This window comes from Somniosus microcephalus, chromosome 8, assembly GCF_052327205.1.
Source record: "Somniosus microcephalus isolate GS21.2 chromosome 8, FLI_Smic_1.0, whole genome shotgun sequence".
NCBI classification, from domain to species: Eukaryota; Metazoa; Chordata; class Chondrichthyes; order Squaliformes; family Somniosidae; genus Somniosus; species Somniosus microcephalus.
In genome coordinates, this window is record NC_140994.1 from 226,067,295 (window position 1) to 226,093,363 (window position 26,069).

The following is a 26,069-nucleotide window of genomic DNA, read 5'->3' on the forward strand; positions in this document are numbered from 1 at the left end:
GTGCCTTTCTCCACTATTGCATTAAGCCCTGAACCATTATTCCATTTTAATTTGAGCTGTTAAAATGTTTGGTTAAAGTCATTAGTATTAGAACTTCACACAAATACACAGGATACATTTGAATTCTCAACATAAATATATACACACATATAAACAAAGGAAGTTGAAGGACTGATTGCTTACTGCTCACCAATGATTAACTCCCCCTTCACATACTGTTATCTCACAACATATTGGCAGGTGAACACCCTGTACCTTGCATGTTGATGTCTCACTACACATGAAGAGCTAAACAAGCACCCTCCTCGGGGCTGATGGCTCTGTATAAACTTACCGATAAACAAACCTCCTACTCTTCCCCCCCCCCCCCCCCCCCCCCCCCAATGGTGCCGATAACTCCGTACACTGATAGCTAAAATGGAGGCTGATAATGTTGATACAAAGCTGACACCTAAGCCCCCTTCCCCAATTCTGTGGGAATAATAGCTGTCTGTATACACTCTGGTCGGCAAAATCCTTCCGAGCTGAATTTGAGTGATCCAAAGGGATTAACAACTAGGCTTTCTGATTTTGGTTTCCAATTCCTGTGTGTTTTTTGAGATGCCACCCTACACTCATCAAATATGCAACTGCAGTCACTTCCAATGCTCGCTCAATCCACATCGATTCTAAGGACACAATTTTAGGAACATCTTTGTAGAAGTTCAAGCTGAGGCCTTCGGGTCAATAGAAACCCAGCCTCCCATTACCAAGACCAGCAGATGCGCCTGTGTTAATTTGAAGATTTAGCTATTTGTTGGGGGTAATGTTGCAAGCTCAATTATTTCAATTTAATGATTAAAATTTTCTTGATTTTTGAACCCCTTTTAAGAATAAATGTTGATAAACCTTTTGAACAGGATGGAATAACGAACAATGAGAGCTGATGCAATGTTAAATTTTTTTTTTCCCTAAAATATCCAGGGCAATAGTTGGCTTTAGCTAACAAAGAAAAGGTTTGTGTCACAAGAGGTAATTCATCTTAGTATAAACTGCAATTTACATTTCTTTTATCTTCTATTTTTCAGGTTCAAAGCTCGGTTTTTATCTACTGTAAAAATATTGTGGAACACCAGTTGTTGCCTCCAACTGTAGCCTGGGCCCCCAATACAGTCTACATCTTTGACCCTGCGAGTTCAGGTGTTGTGATGCATCAAAGGGGAAGAATGCTTTACACTCGTTCTGGGGAATGCAATTTGCAGTCTGAATCACGCACCGGGGGAGAGCTAAGGTCCGGCCAACCAGCTCCCATCAGCAACAGTGCAGCTCCAGTCAGAGCAAGTGAGGCCGAGGTGGATGCCATGTACAGTGGAATCAGGTGTCTCTACGGTGACAGTCTTGCTGCAGTTGGGATCAGTGCCAAGGGCATCGGCTCAGGCACAGCTGCACCACAGCTAGTGGAAAACCTTTCTCTTTGTCCCCCACTACAACCAGTGGAGGATGAGTAAGAATCCAAAGGAGGAGTTAAACAGACCATAGATTAATGTTTTTGTTGTTGAAAAAGTCACCTAGAAACCAGATATAGATGATCAAGTTAAACAGAATTAAGATCCTGTTTAAATTTGAATCAATAGTTTCAGGTATAAATACAAGGGTAAGTTGAGAACACTCAGTATGAAAGCTATGCTCAAAAGGGAGTTTTACACCTCTGAGGGCTTTTTAGTTGGTTTGGAAATTAGGAAAAAAATCCTGCTTATCTTCACTGATCTACAATAACCAGAAAGTACTAAGTTCCTCCTACATGCTAAATACTACAATTGACTTCTTTCATCAAAACTCGGCGAAGTTTGTATTTCTGACCCCGAGTAACTTCATAGGCAGTGAAAACCATCAGCTGAAAATTACACTTAAAACCTCAGGGCCGAGATACAGAAAACCAGTATAACAGGCTTCTTTCTATGATGTGCCCGCCATGTTCAACCCAAATTTTTACATTTCACAAGTTGTCAACTGATGACAACTCGGAGCTGTCATCACATTTTAGAATATTTCCCCCCACATTTTTCACTCCTCCCTGTTCACAAGGATTTTACATTAATTGATGCAGCTGGGGTAGAGGTGGCATATGGACTTTGTTATTGAGTAACATTGGGTCTAATGATTCATGAGCGTGCTGTGTCTCTCCCACCATCACAGGCAATATGTTTTCCACATTCCACAACTACTCGAAGTGCATGTTCTTTTATATATTGGCCAAGAGTTTCCGGAATCGGCGATCCTGGCGCAAATTGCACCAGGTTCAAGAAGTGTTTTTTTCCCCCTCAAGTTTCTGCTCACTCATTTGCATATTGCCAAACGTAAATCCTGCCATGAACCAGTGCAATTGGGCAATATTTTACAACGTAATGTTTTTATTTAAAAAATTGCATTAAAAATATTCCTTGATATATTTAAGAGTGGTAACCTGGTGCAGTTTTATTAATACAGCTGAAAATGGGTTTATCACAAAAAAAAGTTTTTAATAAGACTGTCTAGTCCACCACCTGTGAGTAATCCAATTTTAAATTCGACCCGAAACGTCAACTCAAATTTCTCTCCACGGATGTTGCCTGACCTGCTGAGTTTTTCCAGCATTTTCTGTTATTTTAAATAACTGAAAATGACTTTAAAAAAAACTATATATTGGTGTACAGTAGTCAGTTTCTTCGTAAATTGAATTTTTTTTAAAAAGTTTTTCAAACATGTCTATTAGTGTCCTTACGCCTAAAAAAAAGGCATATTTTTAAGAGCCTCCTCGAAGGCCCAGAAACGGGCAGAATTAGTGGAGACTTTCCTTGGTGGTTAATTTGCATGGTCAGTTTTGTGGGTGGAGCTGGCTTCCAGCACAATATTTTTTTAAACTAGTGAAAAGATCACGGAAACTCTATTTGCGCTGAACGTAATTTGCATTTAAAATTCCTCGATTGTTTGCGCTAGTTTGGCTGATTTTGGGGGCATTGCGCAGGAAAAAACCAGCGCAACCTAGTGGAAACTCCTGCCCACTGTTTTAAAAAGAAATACAGTGCTCTAGCTCCATCTGGTGGCCATTGTGTGCAGAAAACACTTCACTTTTTCTGCATTATGATGGTAACATAAGATCACAGGACAACAGGCACCATTTAGGCCCTTCTTGGCTCATCCATCCAGAAATATCCTAAAGTCCCCCCTTGCAGCATCCAATCGATTCTTAAATAATTGCAGGATTTTCACCTTTACAATCAGGGACTTCATTCCATGCATTGATCACTCTTTGTGTGACGAACTTCTTGACATTTGTCTTAAATTTGCCCATCTGTAGCTTGAACCTATTTCTCTTTGTCCTAATCACTCAATTAACTTTGGAAAAATGTGACCTCTTAGACATTCTTAGCCTTCCACGGTTGAAAAGCCCCAAGTTTGTTCAATTTTTCCTCACAACTCGGATCTCTGACACTAAGGATCAAGCTCATGGCTCTTCCATGCCTCCAGTGTTTGAATGTCTCCCTTCTGTCTCGGTGGCCAGAACTGGACATGTACTTAAAGTGCATCTGCCCAGAGCACTATACAGTTTGATCATGACTTCCTCTTGTATCCCATTGCTAGTTATACAGTTCAACATTCTGTTGACCTACTAAGACTCCTGGGTTTCATTTAACTTCATCCTTGGCTCTTTCAGCACCATTATTGGAGTGTGTGTCACTTTTAAATTCAAATACAATTCCACCTCAAGTGATATCTCTCTGATCACCTTTGTAAAGGTACATTGTAATTCACTCTGTAGTATCATAGGTCAATTATGTTTCTGTGCTTCTTAAAGTGGTCCCTTGTGAAATTGAGAATTTTTAATTTGCCAGATTCTGTGGTAAAAATAACCAAAGAAAAAAATATATTTTTATATAGTGATTATAAATAAGTGACCTGAGAAGCACAAAATCTAATTCATGCAACTTAAAACTGTGAGTTTTTTTTTAATAATTAAAAGGAGTACAGTGTTAGTTATTTCCCACTGAAGTGGGATAGAAGGTAAAACAAATGAGAGTAGGAGAACACGTCCCACAGCTGTAATTTAATCCAATGGCATCATGAGCTGTGAAGATGAAGCATCAATGACCCAGGACATCCTGAAACTTAGGTTACATTATGATCTTCAATTCACTGGACTTTAAAAAAATATATATAAAACAGGATCATTTCAAAATATGAATTTTTTAAATATGTAATTCTTACCATTGCAATAGAGCTACTCCTGTGTTTAGAACATTCTAGAATTCAGCAAGCACAATGTACACAGGTTATTAAAAGGAGTCACATGCTGTTATTAAAATGACTAAAATGCTATTTTTGTTTAGCAATGGTCTGGAAAATCTGCGTTAAATTACTTACAATAGTCCATTTATAAAATCTCCTGAAATAACAACAGAAAACACTGGAAAAACTCAGGCCAGGCAGCATCCGTGGAGAGAGAAACAGAGTTAAAGTTTCAGAACTGGCCAGTTCTGACGAAAGGTCTTCGACCTGAAACATTAACTCTGTTTCTCTCTCCACGGATGCTGCCTGGCCTGCTGAGTTTTTCCAGCGTTTTCTGTTATTTCAGATTTCCAGCATTCGCAGTATTTTGCTATTGTATAAAATCTCTTGACCCTATTCCTTTCAACTATTACCAGGGATGTCATTTTGCAATAATTTCCTCTAATAGCTGAGCATTCACACCAAGTATAGCATGGTAGTAATGCTGATAAAGTATTCTAAATCTTACATCTGCATGCCCCTCCAGTAACTTTTACCATGATGATAAATTCCTAAGCCCATATTTATAATGGAAACTGCTGAGGTAAACTGGTCACTGAAATTACATCCCCCCAAAATCTTTGAGCTCCTCAGCCTGTACTGCAGGAGAAACTCCTACTTCTCTGCTTCCCCAAATTGCTGTATATTTTGCTTTTTAGCTATAAATAACCATTAAAGTAGATATGGAAAAATATATGGCTTCAAAATAGCAACTGAATTATGTATTTGTGCTCTGTTCCAATTATTCACCTGAAGTCTACATTTGGTCTCAACTTGCTATGCACAATGAGATCAACTAGTATTTTTTACTAAAATTTATTATAAGCTTACTGAAAATGCTCAAATGCTAGGGGTAAGTGCTTCAGCAAGTCTTTAGTGAAGGAGCACTAATCTGACATTACAGCATTGTCATTTTAAATCTTTCATAATGTAATTACTGCATATTTACAGAAAAATAATTTTCTACAGTCTGCAAGGAAATTCATTTGCCCAGCGTATAACCGAACAGAGAGGCTGATGCATATCAAGCAGCTGATCTTTTATCTGATGTGCCTGTCTGAATTGTTCGGTCACTTGATTAGTGACTGTGAAGTGTGTGCGGCAGGGAGTGTGTGCAATACTCAGGATGTGTGTGTATATGTGTGGAAGAATAATCACTTACATGTTCTAAAGGCAGCTAATAAAATTTCTACCACGGACAAAGAAATGTTTCAAATTAATTGTAATGGTTTCTTTTGAAAAGGACATTCCTTGGGTTGATTGCTTTTTGTAATGAGGGTCCCGAGGGTGAAGCCTCTCTGAAGTGAAAAAAAAAAGCAAAAAATCCTCAAATTTAGCTGGAATTAAATGGAACACATTTAATTGGAAAATATATTTTTCTCTGTGGTAGGATCAAAAACTTTTTTTAAAAAATCAGCTTAGCATGCTTTAAATACTGTGATTTTTATTGGTGCTATTTAAGCAGAACAAGTATTTTGTACTCTTGAAAAAAAATTCTGCACTAATTGTACAATTAGGGGTATAATACCCAGCACTCTGTTAGTCGATATAATATTCTATTCTCTATTCATATGTATTTTCTAAATTAAGTAAACACTGAGTGGTTGATACTGAGCAAGATACTGGAAGCTCTTACACAAGCCCAGATGCCTCATCATGAGCCCAGGACTGTCCCTGCTCTTCTGTTTAATTTGGACAACAAGATGTGAAGAGGCTTATGTGAAGCAAGTAAATAAAACTGTGATATTTTGAGAAACATCAGTGTATTCAGTCCTGTTTGTTTTGTCTTTATGCATTGTGTGTAAATCCATACATCAGTCACACTTCAGTATTCATAGTGTAAATAATTCCAGCATCAGATCCCTCTTTATAGATTGAGACTGTACAGTTCCTACAGTGGATCCCTATCTCAAGCGCTCTCCCTATTGCTGCTGGGAATTTGCTTTGTGTCCCTGCCACTGAATGTCCCCACTCCGAAAAGTGTTGGGTAATAGTTTCAATCCTTTCCAGTTTATTTAGAACTAAAGCATGCACTCACTATTTCATTCTTTGTTTTCAATACCTTGCAACAGTGGCTACACTTCAAAAGTATTTCATTGGTTGTAAAGCGCTTTGGGACACCCATGAGGTCATAAAAGGCGCTATTATAAATGCAAGTCTTTCACTTGGCAATAAGCTCAAGTAGAAATAATTCATGTACACTAACTTCACAGGTTACAACAAGGTGCTGTATGCAACACCTATTATACAATATTATACAACGCGCATCACGCGTTAGATATTTAAGAGGTTGAGTGTGCAAATTCACCCAGTCTTTAACAATACCTTTTGCAAACCCTAAACATGTATTTTGCTATTTGTCCCCTCACGTATTCACAGGCGTCCCATTTAAACTCTTTCAAGAGTTAAATGAAACCTTTCAAATCTATAAACAAGCAAAAATCCAATCTGGATCAAAGGTTTTTACGCAGCGAGTTGTGATCTGGGATGCGCTGCCTGAATGCACTGGTGGATGCAGATTCAGTAGTAACCTAAAAAAGGATTGGATAAATACTTGGTGAAAAAAAATTACAGGGCTATGGGGAAAGAGCAGGGGAGTGGGACTAATTGGATAGCTCTACCAAAGAGCTGGCACAGGTGTGACGGGCCAAATGACCTCCTCCTGTACTGTATCATTCTATGACTCCTCATGGAGAAGCTATTCTACCCTGGAAGTTCTCCGCTATCTACTGCACCATTCTCCCAGCAAATAAAGTAAGTCAGGCGAGCTGCCTCTGGGCCTTTGTCTCTGCTGTTAAGTAGCAGTGTGCTCGGAGGGGCACCAGAGTGCGAAAGAATGGCTTGCTTAACAATTGAGGAAAAAAGTGAAAATAAATGCTTCTTACCACCAATGCTCCCCTATTTTTTTTTTCCATGCGCGAACTTTAACATAGGAAAAGCCAGTCCCGCGCAGAGCTGTGCGGCCGCACAGTTTATAGGGAATGTTGCTTACCATCACCACCCCCCAGTCCAGACAAGATTGAGAATTGTGTGCATGAATGCACATCCTACCTCTCCACGCCACATTGCATTAGTGCAATGACCCACTGTGTCCCTATGCTGCCACCTCCTTAATTCTAACAGCCGCAGTTAAGACTTCAAAGATGTCACAAAATAATTTTCTCATTGCACATGGGTCACACAGGTAAAACTCTCTGTTGGATGTCTTGAACAACTTCTGAGCCCTTAAAATTTTCCTCAGTGTGATTAGCAGCATTGTCCATTAGGTGCTTTTGTAACCGAGACTAAATTAACACTTGGGGTGTGTGCGTATGTTTGTACCACTGACTTCACCCCTTTGAACCCTGAACCCAAGTTGATTACACTGTCAGAACTCAGGTGAAGAGCAGAGGCTAGCACTCTGAGTACATGGACCTTGTGTACTGAAACCAGAGGTAGTGGTTGGAAGGTGAGATTTTAACATACCTGCTTCTTCAGCTGCACCCTGCACATCAAGAAAAATGTATTTCATAATAACTGTGGGTTAAAGAGATTGAAATTCTCTCAACTTTACATCTACAATTGTTCGATTACAATTATGGAATACAGCAATTCCACAAATAGCAAGTTCTCAATTTAATTTGTACTAATGTGGGCAAGAACTGAGGGCAGACACAGGATGCAACTGAAAATTGGACAGTGAATCACCTTGGGCCACTTCTGTGCAAAAGCCAACAGCGTGAAACTGCCCGCAATTCAAACCCGACAAGTCTAATTCAACAAGGCACAGAATGGTTGATTGGAAATGGAAATGAAACACTGATAAAGTAGGGGTGGTCTTCTAAATTTGAGACATAGTGTAAGGATAGAGGAAGCCTTACTGTGTGTAGTAAATGTCATAGATACAAAAAAGATTGTAAAAAAAAGGTAAAATAAAATTTTAAACGAGTGAAACAGATAATAGACATAATGGACACAAAATAATTGAGCTGTATTGATTTGATGAACTTAAAAATCTGCACAATATTTGACAAAAATTATTGATTTAACAGATTTGCAAGATCTATGTATTTATGCATCCAAGTTGGATAATGAAATCGAAGAGATCCTTGTCCATTTTTCTGAGATGGATTTGGACCAGATCCTGCGATTGACAGGTTCTATTTGTATCACAGAATTCAACTTAAATAAGGCAGATTTTACTGCAAAGACATACAATCCATAAGAAATCTGTAACCCTCCTTCCTTTCTGTAATTTCTCTGCCCTCGTCAGCTGGTCACATTGCAAATCATCCTCCTTGTTTGGGGCAGCAGATCACAGTCCAATGTGTAACCATCTCAGGAGTCATCAACACTGGCCATTGGTAAATCTGTAGTGAAGGGTTTGAATGAGATGGGAACAGAGCTCTCCCTGTATTAGGAGGGTTCTTTTCTCTCTTCACCACTCTTTCAGATGACTCAGTTGAGTCAACCCAGCTCCAATAGGAAGATGGAATATGAATGTCAGTCAAGATCGTAATTCAAGCGTGTGCTTCCTGATGGAGAATCCAACCGTGAGAGACTTTTAGATTCATCCTGATAACACACTCTCAAAATTGTATTAAAGCACTTATTCTAAGTTTAATAACTGATGTGGGGCAACATTTTCATTAACTGGACCAATCTTCTCACACTGACCAAATTCGAGAGGCATCTTCTGCAAATTAAAGGCACAAATTAATCAGTCATAAAAATGGTAGACTTACCAGAGCTGGCATCTTCCACAACTTCAAGAAGTTTGAATGTATTAAAGCTAACGTCAGGACTGCAAATTGGCCAAGTTTAAAAATCCACTTCAGCTGTTTATCGCTGTCGGTAGAATTAGCCCAGAGTCCAGTTGCACAGCAGTTACTTTCATGAAAAGGAACAGTCCATGTTTACCAGCTAATGACCAACAGCTTTTTAAATATATTGTCTTCTTAAATCAGTACAATGAAAAGTTCACTAGACTTCAGTTCTTTCATACAAAAAAACCCAAAAATACATAAATAACTTCCAACAGATGGAGAGTGAGATTTAAACATTATTTTGAACCCTCTAGTCTTCAATATTCAATGAATATAAGTCTTTAATATCAGAAAAAAAATTCTCATTGCATACAAAAAGGAAATCAACCAGTTGTCCTCCCTAGCATAGTGCATTTAAAGTCCAGTTCCACATCTTCCAACTCACCCAGTTTAATACACTTTGCATCTCATGCATGTAACTCAATGCCCTGCAGTGGCAGGTTCCAGGCACTGTTCCATAAATATATGTTTCTTTTCGTGGTAATTCTTGTAGAGTTGAGAACACACGATACCGGAGCAGGAACTCTGGCATCTTTTTTCAGCACAGGTGATAAGAATGTGTGACACGCGGGCATACATATATATTTGCATGCCCCCAGCGCAAATATGAGTGCATACTGGTTTGTTTAACTATTTCTCGCCAAACACAAGACAAATGCTCCCATTAAAATGTACAAATCAGTTTAAAGTCCCATTAAAGAACATTTGACTCAGATCTTAACTGTATTTGCAGCCCATGGAGCAAATAAATCGGTCACAGCCTCAATCAACAGGGATGTTTCTCAATCAGCAGGAGAAATTCATGCACTGGGCAAGGTGGCTGACAGAGTTTGAAGCACAAATACTGTAATTCACTCACTCGGTGAGTCTTTCATCTGTTGTAAGGCAGGGGGGCAGGGGTAGCAGCTATGTGCACACTGCCAGCTCTCCTGCTCCATGGTTTCTCTCTCTTTATAGCTGGAGGTTGGGAGGTAACGAGAGAGGGGCCGAGGCATGATTAATCTTTTCTCCCTGTGGGGTGGAAAGATTAATCATACCTCGGCCTCTCATGTTGGCTCCCAACTTCTAATTATAAAGTGAGTGAGAGAGAGAGAGAGAGAGAAACCTAGGTGCGAGAGAGCTGGGAGCTCTCTCAACCAAGGATTACTGCAATACACAGTGAAAATCAAAGGGCAGTAATGGGAAAAATATATATTTACTAGAAAACAATTTAAAGCTTTGCCTGTGTTGAGTTAGTTACATAAGAACATAACAAATAGGAGCAGGAGTAAGCCATTTGGCCCCTCGAGCCTGCTCCGCCATTCAGTAAGATCATGGCTGATCTTCTACCTCATCTCCACTTTCCTGCCCTATCCCCATATCCCTTGATTCCCTTAATATCCAAAAATCTATCGATCTCTGTCTTGAATATACTCAACGACTGAGCCTCCACAGCTCTCTGGGGTAGAGAATTCCAAAGATTCACAACTGAGAGTGAAGATATTTCTCCTCATCTCAGTCCTAAATGGCCAGCCCCTTATTCTGAGACTGTGACCCCTGGTTCTAGACTCCCCAGCCAAGGAAAACATCCTCCCTGCATCTACCATGTCAAGCCTTGTAAGAATTTTGTATGTTTCAATGAGATCACCTCTCATATTTCTAAACTCTAGAGAATATAGGCCTAGTCTACTCAATCTCTCCTCATAGGACAATCCCCCCATCCCAGGAATCAGTCTGGTGAACCTTTGTTGCACTCACTCTATGGTAAGTATATCCTTCCTTAGGTAAGGAGACCAAAACTGTATACAATACTCCAGGTGTGGTCTCACCAGGGTGCTATATAATTGCAGTAAGACGTCTTTACTTTTATACTCAAATCCTCTTGTATTAAAGGCCAACATACCATTTGCTTTCCTAATTGCTTGCTGTACCTGCATGTTAACTTTCAGTGATTCGTGTACAAGGACACCCAGGTCCCTCTGAACACCAACATTTCCCGATCTCTCACCAGTTAAAAAACTCTGCTTTTCTATTTTTCCTACTAAAGTGGATAACTTCACATTTCAACACATTATATTCCATTTGCCATATTCTTGCCCACTCACTTAGCTCATCTATATCCCCTTGAAGCCTCTTTCCATCTTCCTCACAACTTACATTCCCACCCAGCTTTGTATCATCAGCATTGGTTTTGGTCTCCTTACCTAAGGAAGGATATACTTGCCATAGAGTGAGTGCAACAAAGGTTCACCAGACTGATTCCTGGGATGGGGGGGATTGTCCTATGAGGAGAGATTGAGTAGACTAGGCCTATATTCTCTAGAGTTTTGGTCCCCTCATCCAAATCATTGATATAGATTGTGAATAGCTGAGGCCCAAGCACTGATCCTTGCGGTACCCCACTAGTTACAGCCTGTCAACCCGAAAATGACCTGTTTATTCCTACTCTCTGTTTTCTGTCCATTAACCAATCCTCAATCCATGCTAGTACATTACCCCCAACCCCATGAGCCCTAATTTTATTTAATAACCTCGTGTGCGGCACCTTATTGAATGCCTTCTGAAAATCCAAATACACCACATCCACTGGTTCCCCCCTTATCTAGTCTGCTAGTTACAACCTCAAAAAACTCTAACAGATTCGTCAAACATGATTTCCCCTTCATAAATCCGTGTTCACTCTGCCCAACCCTATTATTATTTTTTTTAAGTGCCTTGTTACCAAGTCCTAGCATTTTCCCTACTACTGAGGTCAGGCTCATTGGTCTGTAGTCCCCCATTTTCTCTCTCCCTCCTTTCTTAAATAGTGGGGTTACATTTGCTATCTTGCAATCCACAGGAACAATTGTAGAATCTATGGAATTTTGGAAAATGACAACCAATGCATCCACTGTCTCTATAGCCACCTGTTTCCAAACCCTAGGATGTAGGCCATCAGGTCCAGGGGATTTATTGGCTTTCAGTCCCGTTAATTTCTCCAGTACTATCTCTTTACTAATATTAATTTCTTTCAGTTCCTCATTCTCGCTAGACCCTTGGTTCACCATTATTTCTAGGAAGGTTTTTGCATCTTCTTCCGTGAAGACAGACACAAAGTATTTGTTTAATTTCTATGCCATTTCCTTATTCCCCATTATCATTTCTCCTGTCTCAGCCTGTAAAGGGACCCACATTTACTCTCGCTAATCTTTTCCTTTTTACATACCTATAGAAGCTTTACAGTCTGTTTTTAAGTCTCTCGTTAGTTTACTCTCATATTCTATTTTCCCTTTCTTTATCAATTTCTTGGTCCTCCTTTGCTGAATTCTAAAATCCTCCCACTTCTCGGGCTTACTGCTCTTTTTTAGCAACATTATAAGCCTTTTCCTTTGATCTAATACTATCTTTAACTTCTCTTGTTAGCTACGGTTGGACCACTTTTCCTGTGGGGTTTTTGTGCCTTAAAGGAATGCATATTTGTTGTAAATTATGTATTAATTCTTTAAATACTAGCCATTGTTTGTCTATTGTCATACCTTTTAATGTAGTTTCCCAATCTACCTTAGCCAACTCGCCCCTCATACCTACATAGTTTGCTTTGTTTAGATTTAAGACCCTAGTTTCGGATTAAACTAAATCACTTTCAAACTCAATATAAAATTGTCATATTATGGTCACTCTTCCCTAAGGCCCCTTTACTACAAGGTTATTAATGAACCCTTTCTCGTTGCACAATACTAGATCTAAAATAGCCTGTTCCCTAGTTGGTTCCTCAACACACTGATCTAGAAAACTATCTTGCATACATTCCATGAATTCGTCCTCCACACTGTTACTGCAAATTTGGTTTCACAGTCTATAAGTAGATTGTAAAGTCCCCAATGATTACTGTATTACCCTTGTTACATGCGCCTCTGATTTATACTCTGCCCTACATTACAACTATTGTTTGGGGGCCTATGAACAACTCCTACCAATGTTTTCTGCCCCTTGCGGTTTCTTAGCTCCACCCAAACTGATTCCACATTGATTATCAGAGCCAAGATGTCTTTATCCCATCCTTTATGGTCAGGGCTAACCCTCCTCCTTTTCCATTTTGCCTATCTCTTCTAAAAGTTAAGTATCCTGGAATATTTAGTTCCCTACCTTGGCCAAATTGCAACCACGTTTCCATAATGGCTATTAGATCAAACCTATTAATTTCTATCTGCACTATTAATTCATCTATTTTGTTGCAAATGCTTCACACATTCAAATATCGTGCCTTTAGCTTTGACTTATTTCTATTTTTCCCTGATGTCACCTTAGTCACTGATGCCCTATTAGCTTTGTTACTCTCTCTGTCCCTTCCTGACCCACTCTGCTTATTTTTACCCAGAACTCTGCTCCAGTGCCTTGACATTTCTCTCACTGCTTTTAAATTTACTCTTTCCTGAATCCTCCCACCCGCCCCCTCCCCTCTTCATTAGTATAAAGCCCTGTCTACTGCTCTAGTTATTCGGTTCGCCAGGACATTGGTTCCAGCCCAGTTTAAGTGGAGCCCGTCCCAACGGAACAGCTCCCTCTTTCCCCAGTACTGATGCCAGTGCCCCATGAACTGAAACCCCTTCCTCCCACACCACTCTTTCAGCCACGCATTTAAATCTTTAATCTGTTTGTCCCTATGCCAATTTGCGTGTGGCTCAGGTAACAATCCAGAGATTTATTACCTTTGAGGTTCTGCTTTTTAATTTGGAACCTAGCTCCTCAAACTCCCTCAGCAGGACCTCATTCCTAGTTCTACCTATGTCATTGGTCCCCACATGGACCACGACAACTGGGTCCTCCCCTTCCCACTCCAGGTTCTCCTCCAGCCGCGAGATGTCTTCTTTAACCCTGGCACCGGGAAGGCAACACAACCTTCGGAACTCTCGGTCGTGGCTGCAGAGAACAGTATCTTTCCCAGACGATACTGTCCCCTACCACTACAACATTCCCTTTCACTCCCCTCACTTGAAATGACCTCCTGCACCATGGTCAGCTTGCTCATCCATCCTGCAAGCTTTTCCTTCATCCATACAGGCAGCAAGAACCACATACCTGTTTCTCAAGGGCAAAGGCCGAGGCTCCTCCAGCACTGCACCTGGGGTCCCCTTACCTGCCCGAGTTGTAGTCACACCCTCCTGTCCCTGACCATGAACCAGACCTGTACCATTACCTAACCTAAGGGGTGTGACTGCCTCCTGGATCAGTGTCCAGGTAACTCTCCCCATCCCTGATGCCCCGCAATGTCTGCACCTCAGACTCCAGCTCTCAAACTTTGAGCTGAAGTTCCTCAAGATGCAGGCACTTACTGCAAACGTGGTTGTCTGGGATCACAATGCTCTCCACAAACTCCCACATGCTGCAGTTGCAGCACACCGCCTACACTGCCATCTCTATATGACCTTGTTTTATTTAATTACATTTGTAATGAGGTAACTTCGTTTACAGTGTCGTTTCTTGGTTACTTACTTGATCTAGATTAAGTTATGGGTACTGAAATTAAATATCTACCTGTAACACAAAGCACTACAAGTAGTGTAGGCAAAAAGCAGCAACTCCTTCCCCTCTTTCCAAATTCCCAAATAAAACACTCTGTTTAAGTACACTCCGTTTTAATCCCGCTGTGCTCTGCAGACCGGTTTACTCTTATACTCTCGGAGCCTCACCCAATTTACAAGTGCTGACTCCGCTCCCCCACTCCTGGTGATTCGCACCTATTCAAGACAAACACTTACAGCTGACTGACAGTTAACTGCCACTGGCAGGCAGCTTCTGTTAACTACAGTTTTTAAAGTTCTAGGTTAAAATCAAAATATTAAACTAAATTTCACTTTTTACATCTACTACTTACCCAATACTTACCAGAAATTCCCACTCTTTCCAAATTCCCAAACAAAACACTCTGTTTAAGTGCACTCTATTTTAATCCCGCTCTGTGTTGACCTTAGCTTGGTTGCAGTACTGAAGCTATGATTGACAGCCTCCTTGGGTTAGGAAAGGGAAAATCCACTGGAAATCTAAATACGGTACATGGAACATATACTTAGTTGTAATGTCCCAGGGAAAAATAGCCAGATGGTGCTCATACATCAACAATGCCACTTGGAAAAGCTGCTGCCATCCTATAACTGCCCTGCCTCCGATCTAGTTTCTTTTCTTTCCAGTTTTGAAGAAGGGTCCAACCCGAAACGTCAACTCAAATTTCTCTCCACGGATGTTGCCTGACCTGCTGAGTTTTTCCAGCATTTTCTGTTGTTATATCCTATAACTATATCCAGCATGAGGCTGTCCCTTAAGGAGAGGAGGAAGAAAACTGAAAAATAAACAATTTAATGGCTTTAATGATGGAGGCAGGGAATTTTCTCTAGTGACAGCCCAAAGCAGTGTCAGCAATGGCAACCAGATATAGTGTCCAGCTGAAGTGAGTGGTATAAACTGGTGTCAAGGCTTTGAATTACTAACCTTCGCACAGAATCAAAAGCTACTGCTAGAGCTGAGAGAGGAGCAGTCAGCAAGTCCCGAGGAGACAAGCCCCACACATTTGTGCTCCCTGACAAGTCCACAGGTTATTCATCACACATCCCCAGTTTAATAATTTGTGTGTAGTTGATTTGCAATTAAAAGTTGTCATTTTATATTGAGCCCTATGGTAATCTTAAGGTAATATCCTTACTTGCAATATCCTTCTCTGGAAGAGACCATTAAAACTCAAGGCAATCTTAATGTACAGCAGAAGAAAGGACTTAAATGAGGGGCCTACTCTGAAAGATTAGTAGAACCTCTTTTAATGAGACGTTAAAGGATTTACATTGGAAAGGGTTTTATCTGAACAGTTCCAGGAGAAAAAATTAAAATTGCATAAGGTACAGCATTTGAGGATCCATCAGCAATAAGCACTTTACTATTGTATGTTAATCCCTAGAACACAGTGGAGTTACACATTTCTATAGCATCCTTCCTATCCAATAAAATGAACTTCTGAGTTGGTTATGCCAATATGTGATATTGCAGATTTATAAGATATACAGGATTTTTAAACAATGAAGCACTGAAGTGAAGAGTCATCTCCAAGCTCTATTGCACATGAATAGGTACCCATGACTATCATGTCATTAGATCGTTAATAAAAATAAACTGTATTCATCCCAATTTCTATTTCATCTTGTGTTGTACAGAGAAGGACCTGTGCCTCCCCACTAGAGCCTTTCAGAACTTCCTTACTCCTCTATTTTATACTTTAAAACTATTGATCAGAGGCAGACTTAGAATCAGACTTTATGAATGGGGTGTACTGCTCACAATCCCCTGTCCCCGACTATGATGTTACAGGAAAAAAAATCCTACACAGAATTTGTTGACAATATTGTCTTCGAACACCAATAAATGAATAGAAATCTCTCCTTTTTATAACATTTAAGAACAAACACCAATCCTTATGAATGGAATCCTTACCCACTTTAAAAACAAAAGCAAATTATGGCATTAAAAACAAAAACTATTTTCCTCCTACAGAGCCAGGAAAACATGATTTCTTGTGGATTAATCTTCTCAAATCTGGAGTTGCAATGTTTTGGCAATAATCCAACCTGTAAGAATCAAAAGGGGTGTAATGTGTTCAACACACACCGTTTAACAATACCAGGAAACTGTATCGGCAAATTAACAGATCAAGTATCAAAGCTGAGCCTTGAAGGCATTACGTTATTCCTTCTGCATGAGGAGCTAGGACTTTTTAAAAACGCGTCTTCTAATTACAACCTCTTCCAGAAGTCAAGGAGCAGGCTTGTGGGAAGGCTAAAGAAGCTACAGAGAAAAGAGAAGAATCAGTCAATACAACTAAAAATCAGGTAAAGGAACAGATAAAAGAGCAAAACAATCCAACTTTACAGAAATCAATTTTACTCAAATCAATTTTGCTCACACGCCGATGAAGAATTCTCTGCACACATTAAACTCTTTGAATAGGTTTAAGCCGTGAATTACATTCAATTCAGACTCAAATCAATATGAATAGAACCCAAACTACCTAGCTTTTTAATAAGAGACCTTTACAACAAGGCAAATGTCAAGCATAAGAATTAGGAGCAGGAGTAGGCCATACGGCCTCGAGTCTGCTACACCATTCAATAAGATCATGGGTGATCTTCAACCTCAACTCCACTTTCCTGCCCTATCCCCATATCCCTTGATTCCCCTAGAGTCCAAAAATCTCTCTGTCCTGGCCTTGAATATACTCAACGATTCAGCACCCACAGCCCTTTGGGGGTAGAGAATTCCAAAGATTCACAACCCTTGAGTGAAGAACTAAACACAAATGTAACACTAAACACTAGAAACACTAAATATAAGTTCTAAAAGAGGCAATAATGCATACAGCTGGCGAAAAACCCAATTGGGCCAGTGTTAGATTTAGCGATGGGTTAAAATTAACAGTTCACATTCGAAATGGGCTCCAGACATAGGATCAAAATGTGCACAAATTGGATAGCCTGGCATATAGTAAAATTTACAGGTTGGTACAATGTTGATATTCTCGCTTTCGAGGACACCAGCATATTAAGTAAATACTAGTGAATCTCCTGTGGCCTTGGTCATTATTTGGAGGAAATGGTACAACTTTTAGTTGTATTTGATATGTTTGCATTGGGATAAAGAAAAATGGCCATTGGGATAAAGAAAAATGGCAGGCAGAATTGATGCTGAAAGGACTGAGTAGCAGGTGTCAGTGTTACCTTTAAAAGCAATAGAAACAGGCATTACGATTACACTCTGGTGTTACTAAATGTCAGAGGTGTTAGTAACGTCACGAAACTGTGACTAAATCATGAACACAGTAAATACTCAAGACATCTTGTTCTTCACATCTATTTCAAATTGCATCACACTTCCTTACATTTAGGAAGCATCCTGAAGACACCCTTTAACAGAACATCATACCTAACCAACTTTTTCCTGTATTTGATATCTCTATTCCAATATTGAACTATTAAATATAGGAATCCAAATTCATTCAATTTCAGAATCTTAGATCTAGCACAGAACCAGAAATGTCAAGTTGTGCATGCCAATCTGATTCGAAAACACCATCTATTAGGCAGTTTATATTCTGAATAGACAAGCATTTGGCCTGTAGAAACAAAATCCTATGTTTCATTCTTAAGTGTGGGAACACGAATTTTAAATATGTAAACCTTTATACTTAAAGTAAGGATGGTGCTGGATTTTTTTATATAAACTTGGTACCCATTGACCACTCCAGGGAAGGAGCAGATTGGTAAGTAGGACCTGGTATTTCTACAGTCCAGTTGTTGAAGTGAAAGTAAGGTCTCTAGTTTAGAGTGAATAGTGTTTAAAGGGAAGTAAGGTCCCTAGTATATTTAATATTCTTTAATTTAAAGGAAGTAAAGGGAGTAAATTAAGGGGAGTAAATTAAGGGTAGGACATGGCAGGGCAGCTCGGCAGCGTAGAGTGCTCCTCCTGTGCTACGTGTGAAGTCAGGGACACACTCGGTGTTCAGGGCAAACACATGTGCAGGAAGTGTCTCCAGCTGCAGCTACTCAAAATCCACGTTTTGGAGCTTGAGCTGCGGCTGGAGTCACTGTGGAGCATCCGCGAAGCTGAGATCTTCGTGGATAGCACGTTTAACGAGGTGGTCACACCGCAGGTAAAGAGTGCACAGGCAGACAGGAAATAAGTGACCGCCAGACAGAGCAAAAGAACTAGGAAGGTAGTGCAGGAGTCCCCTGGGTCCATCTCCCTCTCCAACAGATTTTCCGTTTTGTATACTGCTGGGGGAGATGGTTTCTCAGGGGAATGCAGCAAGAACCAAGTTCGTGGCACTACGAGTGACTCAGTTGCACAGGAGGGGAGGAAAAAGAGTGGGAGAGCAATAGTGATAGGGGATTCTATCGTAAGGGGAACAGATGGACGTTTCTGTGGCCACAGATGTGACTCCAGGATGGTAGGTTGCCTCCCTGGTGCCAGGGTCAAGGATGTCACTGAACGGCTGCAGGACATTCTGAAGGGGGAGGGCAAACAGTCAGAGGTCGTGGTTCACATTGCTACCAACGACATAGGTAGAAAGAGGGATGAGGTCCTGCAACAAGAATTTAGGGAGCTAGGTAGCAGATTAAAAAGCAGGACCTCAAAGGTTGTAATCTCTGGATTACTCCCGGTGCCACATGCTAGTGAGTATAGGAATAGGAGGATAGAGCAGATGAATGCGTGGCTAAAGAGTTAATCCAGGAGGGAGGGTTTATGTTTCCTGGATCACTGGGTCTGCTTCCGGGGTAGGTGGGACCTGCACAAGTCGGACGGGTTGCACCTGAACTGGAACGGGACCAACATCCTTGCAGGGAGGTTTGCGAGTACTGTTGGGGGGGGGGGGGGGGGTTTAAACTAACTTGGCAGGGGGGTGGGATACAGAGTGGAGCTATAGTAGGGGGTGATGCATAGCCACATATAGAGGAAAAAACAAGTCAGCCTGGAAGGCAGAGCAAATATGTAACGGCACAAGGGAGTATGGCAAGGCTGGATGGCATTTATTTTAATGCAGTCTTGTGAGTAAGGCAGATGAATTAAAGGTGTTGATGAACACATGGGACTATGATATTGTTGCTATCAGAGAGACATGGTTGAGGGAGGGGCAGGACTGGCAGCTCAATATTCCGAGGTATAGAATCTTCAGGCAAGACAGAGGGGGGTATAAAAGAGGAGGGGGTGTCACAATATTAATCAAGGAGTCAATTACTGCTGTAAGGAGGGATATCTTAGCAGGTTCCTCTAATGAGGCCATATGGGTAGAACTTAAAAACAAAAAGGGGGCAAGCACTTTTCTGGGCATGTACTATAGGCTCCCAAACAGTCAGGGGGAGATAGAGGAACAGATATGTAGGCAAATCTCAGAGAAGTGTAGAAATAATAGGGTAATAATAGTAGGGGATTTCAACTTCCCCAATATTAACTGGGATAGTCAGAGTGTTAAAGGCTTAGAGGGTGCAGAATTCTTAAAGTGCATCCAGGAGAGCTTTTTGAACTAGCATGTAGAAAGTCCTACAAGAGAGGGGGCGGTACTGGACCTAATTCTAGGGAATGTAGCCGGGCAAGTGGTGGAAGTGTCAGCAGGAGAGCATTTTGGTGACAGTGACCATAATTCGGTGAGATTTAAGGTAGTCATGGAAAAGGACAAAGATGGACTGGAAATAAAGGTTCTAAATTGGGAGTAGGCCGATTTTAATATGATAAGGCAGGATCTGGCCAAAGTGGACTGGGATCAGCTACTTGTAGGAAAATCCACATCAGAGCAGTGGGAATCTTTCAGAAAGGAAATAGAGAGAGTACAATGCCAACATGTTCCCGTAAAGGTCAAGGGTGGGACCAACAAGCCCAGGGAACCCTGGATGTCAAGGGATATACAAGAATGGATTAGGGAAAAAAAAGGCTTTTGGCAGATACAAAGGACTAAAAACTGTGGAAGCCCTAGAGGAGTATAGAAAGTGCAGGGGGGTACTTAAAAAAGAAATTAGGAGAGCGAAGAGGGGGCATGAAAAATCACTGGCGGGCAAAATCCCAAGGTGTTTTATAAGTATATTAAGGGCAAGAGGATAACCAGGGAAAGAGTAGGGCCCATTAAGGGACCAAAGTGGCAATCTGTGTGTAGAGCCAGAAGATGTAGGCGAGGTTTTAAATGAATATGTTGCATCTGTGTTCACTATGCAGAAGGATGATGTAGGCATAGCAATCAGGCAGGGGGATTGCGATATACTTGAACAAATTGATATTGAGAGGGAGGAGGTACTAGCGGTTTTAGTGGGCTTAAAAGTCAATAAATCCCCAGGCCCAGACGAGATGTATCCCGGGCTGCTGTGTGAGGCAAGGGAGGAGATTGCCGGGGCTCTGACACAAATTTTCAGAACCTCTCTGGTCACAGGGGAGGTGTCAGAGACTGGGGAACAGCTAACGTAGTACCATTATTCAAGAAGGGTAGTAGGGATAAACCAGGAAATTACAGGCCAGTGAGCCTAACATCAGTGGTAGGGAAATTATTGGAAAAAATTCTGAGGGACAGAATTAGTCTCCACTTGGAGAGGCAAGGATTAATCAAGGATAGTCAGCATGGCTTTGTCAGGGGGAGATCATGTCTAACCAATTTGATTGAATTTTTCAAGGGGTGACTAGGTGTGTGGATGAGGGTAGTGCAGTTGATGTAGTCTACATGGACTTCAGTAAGGCTTTTGACAAAGTCCCACATGGGAGGCTGGTCAAGAAGGTAAGAGCCCATGGGATCCAGAGCAATTTGGCACATTGGATCCAAAATTGGCTTAGTGGCAGGAGGCAGAGGGTGATGGTTGAAGGTTGTTTTTGTGACTGGAAGCCTGTCCAGTGGTGTACCGCAGGGATCGGTGCTGGGTCCTTTGCTGTTTGTAATGTATGTTAATGATTTAGACATGAATGTAGGAGGTATGATCAGTAAGTTCGCAGGTGACACGAAAATTGGTGGCGTGGTAAATAGCGAGGAGGGAAGCCTCAGGCTACAGGACGATATAGACGGGTTGGTCAGATAGGCAGAACAGTGGCAAATGGAATTTAACCCTGAAAAGTGTGAGGTGATGCATTTTGAGAGGACTAACAAGGCAAGGGAATACACAATGAATGGTAGGACCCTAGGAAGGACAGAGGATCAGGGGGACCTTTGTGTGCATGTACATAGATCCCTGAAGGCAGGACAGTTAGATAAGTTGGTTAAAAAGGCATATGGGATACTTGCCTTCATTAGCTGAGGCATAGAATATAAAAGAGCAGGGAGATTATGATGGAGCTGTACAAAACGCTAGTTAGGCCACAGCTGGAATACTGTGTGCAGTTCTGGTCGCCACCATAGAAAGGATATGATTGCATTGGAGAGGGTGCAGGGGAGATTCACCAGAATGTTACCTGGGCTGGAGCGCTTCAGCTATGAAGAGAGACTTGACAGGCTGGGGTTGTTTTCCTTAGAGCAGAGAAGACTGAGGGGGGACCGGATTGAGTTGTACAAAATTATGAGGGGCATAGATAGGGTAGATAGAAAGGAACTTTTCCCCTTCATAAAGGGGTCAGTAACCAGGGGGCATAGTTTCAAGTTAAGGGGCAGGAGGTTTAGCGGGGATTTGAGGAAAAACTTTTTCACCCAGAGGGTGGTTGGAATCTGGAACTCACTGCCTGAAAAGGGTGTTAGAGGCAGGAACCCTCACAACATTCAAGAAGCATTTAGATGAGCACTTGAAACACCATGGCATACAAGGCTACGGACCAAGTGCTGGAAAATGGGATTAGAATAGACAAGGCTTGATGGCCGGCACGGACACGATGGGCCAAAGGGCCTCTTTCTGTGCTGTATAACTCTATGACTATGACTCGAGCAGAATACTGTATCCCAAACTATGGCCAAAGAACCACTTATAGCACCTTAAGTCTGACCCACAAAACTCAGGCAAATAAGTTCTCTTTCTGCTTATGTTTCTTATTTGTACTCATATTTATTTGTTCATTATCTGAACTTTGTGGGCCTGGAGGTTTGGAAAGAGCTTTGTGGCATTGCTGCTCCACGAGATCAGAACGTCTAAAATTTCTTACCATCAGCAACCTGATATAAATACAAATGAACAGGAACATGAATTTAACCTTTATACATGCCTACAAGGCTCCTAAACAGCTTCTCACAAAATCAAAAGTCTTGAACACCTTGGAAATAAAGCATGAGTGAAATGAAAGGCAGTTCACGAGTTCCCTTTAGACTTCCCCAACAGTGTTCCTAAATCTCAGATCAAAACACATCTACCACACTAGGATTTTGACAATTTCAACTTCACTGATTTGTGTCAGTGGGAATACAGTTGAGGCCAGCCAAAGTCATTTCACTTAGGCATTTTAGCAACCAGCTGAAAGAAAGACCAGGATGAACAAGAACAACTTGCATTTAATTAGCACCTTTAAACAGAGAAATGTCCCAAAGTGCTTCACAGAAGTGTAGACAGAGATTGACACTGAGCCAAAGGAGGAGGTATTAGGAGGGTGACTAAAAGCTGGTTAAGGAGAGGTAGGTTTTAAGGATCGTCTTAAAAGGAGAGGGGTGGAGAGGCAGAGAGGTTCAGGAGGGAATGCCAGAGGGCAATACATTTTGCACCACTCAGTTTGCTATTAGAGAAAGACCTCTGTCATTCTGTTTTGGTGGCTTAGAAAATAGAATGAACCATCTAATCTTTCTCCAGCCCAACAAAACAGGACCTCCATATCTGTCTGATGTGGGTTAGAAACTAGGTCCAAATCTCAAAAACACAGGATTTCCATCTACTTTTCTTTTCCTGACCCACTCAAATTTAGGCGTCCTGGAAACAAGGATCTTTCTCATGTTTATTTTTGCCAAACTTCCATTGATAACACCAGTTTGAAATGGATGGTCTGAATTAATTTTTTTATATATAAATATCGTTAACCCTTCTAACTAATCTAAGTGGAGGTGGGGGTTCGCTCATTTTCTTATTAGCTCCTCAGTGAACTGGTGCCTGAACAGCTGTAGATATAAATCTCAGTCATAAAAACTGGATACAATATGGACTGACTTGCAGTAATTCAGTAACATCTAGCCTTCCAGCTGTCAGTTAATGGAAACGAACATTTAAAAAGAAAATTGTCAATTAACATTCAGTTTATTAACCAAACATTGCAGAATATGGGTACACGTGGACCTCAACCAAATAAAAGGAATGTTTGACTAATAACAAAGACTTCCCCCACTCTTTAGATACTTTCAGAGAGCTCTTACATTATTAAAATTTGTTTTAATTTAGAAGCTCCTCTGCTGAAACTTGCAGCCATCTAATCCAGAGACTGTACAGAGTGGAACAGGGATTCACAAAGCAGGGCTCTGCCTTTCCTGATCTGAGAGACTGCCAAAATAAGAGCTTTTCTTCTCCCCTAGTCTTCATGCACTCAGCCACAGGAGAGAGGGATCACCATATGGAAACACCAATTTACATTTCCTTATCGCTATTAAGTATCAGATTAATATTTTGTGATGCTTTTTGTTGAAATATGTGCACACATAGATAAGGTAGACTAAAACATTTGTGAATGTTAGATCAGCATGCATATAAAGTTGTTTGGCTCATTGCAAATGTGGTATGTTCTTTTAAAAAAGTTATTTTACAGTTGGATGAGCTAGCTGCAGTCTGACAATTTCAGTGACTCAAAGCAAACGCAAATAGCATAACATAGAATGATTGACATTAATATTTTGACAGTAGAAAGGTCTCTTCAACCTTGAACTCTTATTTGGTTTCTGCTGTACAGTTTTTGGCACTCGCATCACACACCATCTAACATATGTCCTGCACAAGTTAGGCCATCTGTTATGTGGACTGATCTGCTTGCAGTGCTTGATTAACAAAGGGCACAACTTCCTGAAAATAGATTGTAATTTATGCCACATATATTGCACAGTACTTACTGCAATATCCCAAGCATCTCAGAATGCAACAATTTTGCAAAACAATCACAAGATAACTACAGATGAGTAAGGCCATTTGGCCCATCTTTGTTCATCCATCCAAAATGACCTTAATGTTTCCCCATTGCAGCATCTAATTGTTTTTTTTTTAATGACTTTAGGGGTTTTGCCTCCAGGACTCTATCCAGAAGCCCATTCCCTGTGTTGACCACTGTTTGAAGATGAACTTCCTGAGATCAGCCCTAAATTTGCCTTTTAGTAATTTTGGGCCTGTGACCGTTTGTCCAACTCTTGCAATTTAATTTTGAAGTAATTTTCCAGATTTACCTTGGCCATATAATTTGCATAACTCTAGTAAGTTCACCTCTCGATTACCCGCTTTCAAGGCTGAAAATAGCATTCCTCCAGTTTTTTTCTCATCACACAGACCTCCAGGACTGAGGTTTTGCCTAGTGGCTTTTTGCACTGCCTCTAATGCTTGAATGTCTGCCTTGTATCTCGGTGTATAACTGAATATCCTTTTTGAAATAGGGAGACCAAAGCTACACGCAGTACTCCACACACGGTCTCACAAGGAACAAATAGTTTTAAAATGATCTCTCTGGATTTATAGGTTATACCCCTTGCCATGCAGCACAACAAAAATGGCCCAAGAACATTGCGCTGATGGTTTTAGTGACCTATCCACTAAAACCCCCAAGATATCTCTCCTGCTCCAATACTTCAAGTACATTCCCATTTAGCACATAATCCACATTAACCTTTCCTCCGCTAAATCTCTCAACCTTACATTTCCCTTTATTAAACTGCATCTGCCTTTTCTCTGTCCAATGATCGAGCTCAAGATGCTTTTGAATTTGTGAGCAATGATAATCATTTTCCATTGCAAATTTGGATACTTTGTACACAATTCCTTCGTCTAAATAATTTATAAGAATTATAGACAGCAGCAGCCCCAACAGAAACTTGTGGTTGTTCACTGGTAACTGGGCTGCCAACCAGATGCCTGCCCAAGCACTGCTACTCACTACTAACCTACTATTTGCCAATCCATTTAAATACATTCCCATCTATCCCATGGGCTTGGAGCAAATGTAGGAGCTTATTTTGGCCAATTTGTATTAGGTTTCTACAACCATGTCATTGATGTGAATTAGGCACAGTAGTGGTTCCAGAACCGAGACCAGTATTTCCATACCACCCCTGCCCCCCATATCACCATTTCCCCCTACCCATCAGTCAATTTCTTATCCATACCCAAGATTGACCGAGTCCCCACAACTTAGAGCTTAACTAATAGTCCTTCATCTTGATCTTTTGTCAAATGCCTTTTTGATATCTAGGCACAACATTTCCACAGTCCACCAGGGTTGTCAGGTTCTCAAAAACAAGGTTAGGTGAGGCACATCTGAATCCATGTTGACAGCTGTTAGCTAAGTTTTTTTCTGTACAGATATTTTTTAAGTTTACTCCAGTAATGGATTCTATTATTTCACATAGTAGTGAAGAAAGAC

General features: G+C 40.9%; 1 protein-coding gene across 4 annotated transcripts in view; it reads right to left on the minus strand.

Annotated features, from left to right (window-relative positions):
* LOC147114129 (septin-8-A-like) overlaps window positions 1–26,069 on the minus strand; it is a 113,151-nt gene that overhangs the window by 782 nt on the left and 86,300 nt on the right. The gene's annotated exons all lie outside the window — the stretch shown is intronic.